Here is a 9326-nt window from a genome sequence, read left to right as displayed (position 1 = left end):
TCTTCTCCTCATTTTCGAAATCCGATCTTTCTACATGAATGCAATTGCGCTTTCAAAGCAATCAAAAGAAATGCAAGGTTCGGCATGGTGCATCAAACAACATAAAGTATTTAGGGTTTTTCTTACACGGGAATTCCAAACCGAATCCCGCTAGAACTTTGGAAAAGGTCAAGGTTTAGCGAAGGGAAAAAGAAAAAGAAAAGGTAACGCCCGAATTTTGGCGAGTAAAGAAAAGAAAAAATTCAACTGCAAAATTCGGGGCGTTACAAACCTATCCCCCTTAAAAGAATCTCGCCCTCGAGATTCAGGGCTGGCTAGCAAAGAGCTCTGGGTACTTGGCCATCAGATCATCTTCACGCTCCCAGGTTGCTTCTTCCTCAGAGTGGTGATTCCATCTGACTTTGCACATTCTGATGGTCTTCCTTCGGGTGACTCTGTCTGCAATCTCAAGGATCTGAGCTGGCTTCTCAACATAGGTCAAGTCCTCCTGGACTTCAAGACCTTCCACTGGCAACTGCTCTTCTGGCACACGCAAGCACTTCTTCAACTGAGACACATGAAAGACATCATGCACAGCAGACAAATTCTCGGGCAAACTGAGCTGATAGGCCACTTCTCCACGTCTTGCAAGAATCTGATACGGACCAATGTAGCGGGGTGCTAGCTTGCCTTTCACTCCGAATCTTCTGACTCCTCTGATCGGTGACACTTTCAGATAGACAAAATCTCCGACTTCAAAACTCAGCTCTCTTCTTCTTGTGTCTGCATAGCTTCGCTGCCTCGATTGCGCTATCTTCAGATTCTCTCGAACCATCTTGATGTTCTCTTCGGCTTCAAGCAAAATGTCTGGCCCAAACACTTGCTTCTCTCCAGGCTGATCCCATTGCAACGGAGTTCTGCAACTCCTTCCATAGAGCGCCTGAAATGGTGACATCTTCAAACTGGCCTGGTAACTGTTGTTATAGGAAAACTCTGCATAAGGCAATCGCTTGTCCCATCCGGACTGATCTTGCAACGCACAGGCTCTCAACATGTCTTCAAGAATTTGATTGGTTCTTTCAGTCTGACCATCTGTCTACGGGTGATAAGCTGAACTGAAATTCAGATGTGTGCCCAAGGCTTCATGCAACTGCTGCCAGAAATGAGAGGTGAACTGTGTTCCTCTGTCTGACACTATCTTCTTTGGCACACCATGAAGACAAACGATCCGAGACATGTACAACTCTGCCAATACTGCACTGTTGTAGCTGGTCTTGACAGGTATGAAGTGGGCTGACTTGGTCAAACGGTCCACCACTACCCAAATAGAATCGTAGCCGGCTCGAGTGCGAGGCAATCCGACTATGAAATCCATACCAATTTCATCCCATTTCCACTGAGGGATCTGCAACGGTTGCAACAATCCAGCAGGTCTCTGGTGTTCTGCCTTAATTCTTCGACAACTATCACACATAGCCACATGCTCTGCGATTTCCCTCTTCATTCCGTACCACCAGAATTTCCTCTTCAGATCCTGATACATCTTCTCACTGCCAGGGTGAATCGAATAAGCTGTCTCATGAGCTTCCTTAAGAATCAACTCCCGAATGGACTGGACATTGGGAACACATAAGCGGTCTTTGAACCATATCACGCCTTCTGCATCTTCTCGAAAATCTTTGCCTTTGCCTTCTAGAATCAGTCGCCGGATCTCACTGATTTTCTCATCATTCTTTTGCGCTCCTTTGATTTCACGCTCCAAGGTAGGTTCCAACTCAACTGTGACTCCTCGCGAATTGTTCAGAAATCCGAGACTCAACCTGTCGAACTCCTTGGCCAACTCATAAGGCATCGGACGAGCAACCATCAGATTGACTTGACTTTTTCTGCTTAAAGCATCTGCCACTACGTTTGCTTTGCCTGGATGGTAATGAATCTCCAACTCATAGTCTTTGATCAGCTCTAACCATCTTCGTTGCCTCATGTTCAACTCTGACTGAGTGAATATGTACTTCAGACTCTTGTGGTCTGTGTAAACATCGCATTTCTGTCCATACAGATAGTGCCTCCATGTCTTCAGTGCGTGAACCACTGCTGCCAACTCTAGGTCATGGATTGGGTAGTTCTTCTCATGAACCTTCAGCTGTCGGGACGAGTAAGCCACAACTCTTCCCTCTTGCATCAACACACATCCCAAACCTGTGTAACAAGCATCACAATACACCGAAAAGGGCTTGTGCACATCGGGCAAGACTAGGACAGGCGCTGTAGTCAACTTCTCTTTCAGCGCTTCAAAGGCCTCTTGACATTTCTGGGTCCACTTGAACTCAACTTTGTTGCCTAGCAACGCTGTCATTGGTTTCGCAATCTTCGAAAACCCTTCAATGAATCGCCGATAATATCCGGCCATTCCAATGAAGCTCTTGATTCCTCTAGCATCTGTTGGCGCTTTCCAGTTCAAAATGTCCGCCACTTTCTTCGGATCCACAGCCAATCCTTCTTTGTTGATTACGTGACCCAAGAACAGGACTTCACTGATCCAGAACTCACATTTGCTCAACTTTGCGTACAACTGGTGCTCTCGCAATCTCTGCAACACCATCCTCAAATGATCTGCGTGCTCTTCTTCGCTTTGAGAATAAACCAGAATGTCATCAATGAATACCACCACAAACTTATCAAGGTAATCCATGAATACACTGTTCATCAAGTTCATGAAGAATGCTGGCGCATTGGTCAAACCAAAAGACATCACTGTGAACTCATACAACCCATACTTGGAAATGAATGCCGTCTCCGGAATGTCCGAAGGTCGGATCCTGAGCTGATGATAACCTGACCTCAGATCAATCTTGGAGAACACACTGGCTCCTCTCAACTGGTCGAACAGATCTTCTATTCTGGGCAAGGGATACTTGTTCTTGATCGTGACCTCATTCAAAGCTCGATAATCAATACACATCCTCTTGGTGCCATCTTTCTTCTCCACAAATAGGACAGGGGCGGCCCAAGGCGAGGTGCTTGGCCGAATGTAACCTTTCTCTGACAGCTCATCAATTTGCTTCTTAAGCTCAACCAACTCTGGTCCAGATATTCTGTAAGCTCTCTTGAAGATAGGGGCGGTTCCAGGAAGAAGCTCTATAGCAAACTCAACTTTCCGCTCTGGTGGCATACCCGGTAAGTCCTTTGGAAACACATCTGGGAATTCAGACACAACCTTGATACTCTCAATTGGATCTGCTTCACTGCTATCGACAACCATCTGATAACAACCTCCTTTCTTTGGCTCAGGCGGGACTAGTTCGGTCACCACTTCCTTTCCTACTGGGGACACCAACTTGATTGTCCTTTTATCACAACTGATAACTGCCTGATACTTATCTAACCAATTCATCCCCAGGATGACATCTATTCCCTGAGTACCCATTACTATAAGGTTGGCGGGAAATGCTATCCCCCTTATTTTCACACTTATATTCAAACAAATGCTATCGGCTCGAATTCTACCACCGGCTGAGTCAATTTGAATGGGGGTTGACATGGTAGTAGTTGGAAGATTATGTGCTTCTACCCATGATGCAGTAATGAAAGAATGCGTTGCTCCAGTATCAAATAACACTTCTGCAATATGGGAGTCGACTGGGAACATACCTACTATCATGTCGGGGGTCTCCTGAACTGCTTCCGCCTCCAAGTGGTTCAGTCTCCCATGATTGTAACGCGGCTGAGAGCGATTGCCTGCTCCAGGCTGAGACACATTCTGCTTTGCTGGGGCATTGGGGCCTGACTGCTGCTGGGCTGCCTTCTTCGGACATTGCATCACCCAGTGGCCTTGCTCTCCACAGTGGAAACATGCCCTGTTTCCAACCTGAGCTGGTGCTGCCTGACTGTTCTGCTGGTTTGCTGGGGCAGGAAGACGAGGGGCCTGCTGATTCTGCCTTTGAAACTGACCTCCTGACTGATTGCTCTGACGGTTCTGGTACTGATTCTGAGGATACTGCCTTTGAAACTGCTGATGCTGCTGAGGTGGACGCTGGTTCTGCCTGAACTGCTGAGGTTGATTGCCTGAGAAACGAGGACGACTGCTGCTTCCAGACTGCGGTCCACTGATCTTGCGCTTACGATCTTCCATCTCCTTGCGCTTTCTCTCCGTCATGATTGCTCTATCAATCAGGTGCTGGAATGTCGGGAAGGTGTGGTTCATCAGCTGATACTGCAGAGGGTCAACCAAGCCTCTCAGAAAACGGTACTGTCGCTTGGCGTCGGTATTGACATCTTCAGGAGCATAACGAGACAGTTGCAGAAACCTGTCTCGGTACTCACTGACCGACAATGGCCCTTGCTTGAGAGCCAGGAACTCCTCTTTCTTCACTGTCATCAGACCTGCAGGAACATGGTACTGACGAAAGCTACCTCTGAATTCTTCCCAGGTGATGGTGTCAGGGTGGGCATGGGTGGCGAGGTAAGACTCCCACCATGACTGGGCTGCTCCTCTCAACAGACGGGGACCATACAGAACTTTCTCCCTGTCATCGCACTGAGCGGTATGCAACTCCCGCTCCACAGTGCGCAGCCAATCTTCAGCATCCATAGGGTCAGAAGAGTGAGCGAACGTTGGTGGATGACCTCTCATGAATTCAGCACGCTTGTCTCTGGGCATCTGAGGCATCTGAGGCTGAGGTGGTGCTTGCTGCTGTTGCTGCTGCTGCTGCTGAATGGCGGCCAAAGTCTGACCGATGGCTTGAACTGCCTGAGTCTGCATCAGAAACATCTGCTCGATGGACATCGGGGGCGGGGGTGGCAGCTGCTGCTGCTGGGGCGCCTCCTCCTGTTGAGCGGCTCGCTCCTGCTGAGCACGCCTTCCTCCTCTGCGCCTATTCTCTGACATCTGCAGAATGCAACCACACATCAGAACTGATCTGGCAAATCTTGCAGCATAAGAGAAGAGTATAGAATTCTTCAACAGCACTGAACAGATGAGCATCTTCACTGATCTCCAACACAGACCACACAACTTCTCAGATAGAAAGGAAAGTGGAATAAAAGGTTTCCCAACTATATAACTAACTTTATTAACATAATAGGTAAACCAAAATGCAGGGGATACCCACACTCTGGTGGCAATCATTACAAAGATCCAAACCAATCATAGTTCATCATGACAAACATAAATGCACAGGATATAGCAAACTACCCTGTCTAACTAAGACTAACTAAGACTGAGACTAACGCTAAGACTGAAGCTTCTACGTATATTTTTCGTATTAATTACAAGATCCAACTCTAACGATCTATGGTTCTAGAGTTATCTTGGTCTTGCAGTCGGGATTGCCATAAGACTGGTGTCCACGCTGAGGTGAGCGGTACGGGTGCTGAGTCCCAACGGGAGCGGGGGAACCACCATCCAAGTGACGACGTTCCGCGCGCTCAGCCCGCAGCAGGGCGATCTCAGCACGAGCCCTACTCAGCTCGTCTAATGCATGGTCCAGCTCCGTGTTTAGCACGGCGGCTAGGTTGACTGTGCTGCTCAACCTAGGATTGCCCTCACCGACAGGTGAGACAATCACGCCTCCTGTGCTGCCAGATGGACGGCGGGGGTAATACTTCAGGTCAAGACCGTCAGCTGCCCCATCGAAAACCGAGCAGTAGTGCGAAAGAGCACGCCGTGCAGCATCTTGCATGGCTGCCTCAGCTGAGTCCCGCTCAGAAATAGAATAGTGCTCTGAACAGGCCTCTGCACCCTGGAGACTGTTCTCCGGGCAGCGCACCAAGCAAGTCGCCTCCCAGCGGTCCGGGTAGACCCCGCGACTATGCTGGTAGACCACACAGCGATACTCGACGGACCAAGTATGCCGGTCAAATGCCCGACGTAGCAGGGTGTCGAGCGCATCGTGGAAGTGACACCCGCGAGCAGCGTCGCGAGTGATGGGTCAAGCAACCCATCCTTCCGGCTCAAGGTTAGTAGAGAAGTCGGTGTCGTGGCTCGAGCTGTCGTCGCCATCTCCGTCGTCTGGGTCTCCTCCAGCAGCTACTCCAGAAGCTGGGGTGCCCAGTGGTGGTGCAGGGGGCGGCTCCAGAGGAAGCACAGGGGAGCAGCTCCTCACAGACTCTATCTCCTGGTGGAGCGAGAAGGAAGAGCTCTGCTGCTCCTGTCGTCGACGCTCCTGCTCCTCATGCAGGCGGTGGTGTAGTCTCTCCAAGTGGCTGGACTGTCCGGCCACGGGACGGCGAAGCGGACGCTCAGCAAGGCGGGAGGGTAAGAAGGGGATGACTGACTTTCGTGCAGTGTGTCTAAGTCGAGCCATCTACAAAAGACATCGCAAGCAAAAGGGTGAGAACAGAATTAATATGACCAGCAAGTAATGAATCATAAATAGATGAAGGATTAGAATAAAACATGGTTTTCAGCAAGGTATAATATATAGTAGAACATAGGTTTGGTCGATATGACCAACTTTTGAAGGGATATCAAAGTCAAGGCAGAGACAGAGGTCTATAGTCCTTAGAACGGCCATTCTACTCTAGGTTAGCGGTCCTACAATCAGCACGACTTTGATACCACTTATGTCACACCCGGTTTTAGAAGGCAAACCGAATGCGAACCATGTACGTGCCAGGATCAGTTATTCACGTACACAGCAGTTACATAATATGGACATCATCACACAGTGCTCAAAATAGTATTAATAAGGGAAATAGTCGATTACATCATACGTCTGAGACGTCCATATAGTTCTTACAATAAATCAAAGTGCGGAAAAGAAACGTAGATAACGCGGCCTTCACAGGCAGCCGACTGGGGGTTGCCGCTAACCCACACCTAGAACTCGTCGTAGTCTTGGAACTCCTGGAAGTCTCCTTCCACAGCTTCATCTTCGCCTGAGCAGTGGTTGCAATGCTGACAACCTGGGGGGGGGGGTTTGGTGTGTAGAGCAAGGGTGAGTACACATCAACATACTCAGCAAGTATCCTGTTTGGCTGTAGTGGACTAGCTTTATGTGGGGATAAGTCAAGCAGTTGCTTTTAGTTGGTCAGATTATTATTTACTAGTAGAAAGCCAAGTTTTAGCATTAACCCAAGTTATTAACCCGATGTACCCTTTCCAAACGGAAAGAATACCACTTACCAGCACCATAGTCATAACCAAAACCATCAATCTCATTGCCACCTGTAAACCAAAAGGTCTCTTATCAAGTACCACTAATCACTGGAGCTCCCTTGGCCGCTCATAACCGCGAGCACGGCTGATATATCAGTTTCATAACACTCTGCAGAGGTTGTGCACTTTACCCACAAGCCGTGATTCCCTCTTGCCTCGGGCCGATCAAACCCTTAAACACTACCAAGGTGAATAGGCAGGGTTTCACTACGTAGCCTTTACAAAGATTCCCCGGGGCTGTAGCCACCCGTTAGGTTTCCTAAATGCACCGCACTCCTCCCCAAGGGGCGAACCCAAACTTGGCAGAGCGAGCCGCATACACCGAGCCCCATTGACGGCACGACAGCTAAGTGAACTACACCCCGGATCCTCTAATTATTCAGCTAAGGGCATCCCATTCCACCCTCATGGTTGCACTGTTTTCCCGGGCGGTCATCCATAGAACAGGTCCTTACGGAGAGGCACTCGAGAAACCGCTCGAGCCCCCTTGAATACCACAAGTACAACATCATAATAAGAGAAGGGAAAACAGCGTATCATAGATAATCTCATCATGTTCATTGATTAGAGTTGAGCAATAGCATAAGGCTAAACAGTAATAATCCAACCCAAATAGGTAAACAAGGACATGGATAACAAAAGCTAGTCAATCCTTAGGTATAAAGGTGTAATGCGGGAGGTGAATTAAATAATGAATAGGACAGAGATAGGTCAAAGGACACTTGCCTCCACCACCTGACTGCTGCTCAGGGGCTTCTCCTGCGAATTCCTCGGGCTCTTCGACCGGATCGTTCTCTATGCGATTGCAAACATACATACATCCATCCACATTTAATACAAAAGAACAGTACACCATACAAGGGAACAAATAAAGTGAGTATGCATCAAGTATGACATTCGATATCGCATTTGTTATGGTTAGAAAGAAACAGGAAAGGGTCTCGCAGGGGGTTAAATCTTATGCACTAACGATCAATTACAATTGGTTCTTAACAAAAGAATTCTGTTACATATACACTAATGGAAACCTAATCATTTTAAGTTGATCAACATTGCACGAGGTAAACAATTAACTACATGAATCAACTAGCATAACGGAATTTTAAATTAAACTTCCTATTTCAATGGCATGAACAATGATTAGCTTACCTAAAATAAAATAGCTATGATCACAGAAAGTAAATAAAATAAAATAAAAAAATAAAAAAAACAGAGGGGGGGGCGGTTGAACCGGCCCTAGGGGCGGTTGAACCGGCCCTAGGGGCGGTTGAACCGGCCCTGCGCAGGGGGCGCGGCCAGGGCGGGCTGGGGGCGGCCGGGACCGGCCAGGGCGCGGCAGCGGCCGGCTGGGCGCGGCCAGGGCGCGGCAGCGGCCGGCCAGGGCGCGCGGCCAGGGGGCGGCAGCGGCCGGCCAGGGCGCGCGGCCAGGGGGCCGGGCGGCTGGGCTGCCAAGGGGAGGGAGGAGGGGAGAGGGGAGAGGGAGGGAGGAGGGAGAGAGGGAGGAGGGGGGGGGGCTCACCGGCGGGGTTGGCCGACGGCGGGGAGCGGCGGCCGAGCAGGGGGCGGCGGCGGCTTAGGGCAGGGGGTAGAGGCGGCGGCGGCTTAGGGTGGGGGAGAGAAAATGAGAGAAAATGAGAGGGAGAGGGAGAGGGTTTGGGGAAAAAAGGGGGGATGAGGGGGGGGGGGCGGCTGGGCCTTTTTGGGCCCAAGAGGGGGCGCCAGGGGCGGCTGGGCCGGCCGGGGTCGGCCCACGGCGCGGGAGAGAGAGAAAAAGAGGAGAGAGAAAGAGAGAGAGAAAAAAGAAAGAAAAGATCTTCTCCTCATTTTCGAAATCCGATCTTTCTACATGAATGCAATTGCGCTTTCAAAGCAATCAAAAGAAATGCAAGGTTCGGCATGGTGCATCAAACAACATAAAGTATTTAGGGTTTTTCTTACACGGGAATTCCAAACCGAATCCCGCTAGAACTTTGGAAAAGGTCAAGGTTTAGCGAAGGGAAAAAGAAAAAGAAAAGGTAACGCCCGAATTTTGGCGAGTAAAGAAAAGAAAAAATTCAACTGCAAAATTCGGGGCGTTACAGTCATGGTCGACCGGAACGGGGGCATCTTGCAAGCGCTTATAGTTTCGGCTCAGGCAGATTGGATACGGGCATAGTTCCCAAAGCTTTACCCTGTAGTCTAGACTATA

The sequence above is a fragment of the Zea mays genome, chromosome 6 (assembly GCF_902167145.1).
Source record: "Zea mays cultivar B73 chromosome 6, Zm-B73-REFERENCE-NAM-5.0, whole genome shotgun sequence".
In the NCBI taxonomy this organism is placed as follows: domain Eukaryota; kingdom Viridiplantae; phylum Streptophyta; class Magnoliopsida; order Poales; family Poaceae; genus Zea; species Zea mays.
The sequence above is the reverse complement of the archived record's forward strand: the minus strand, read 5'-3'. Positions refer to the sequence as shown.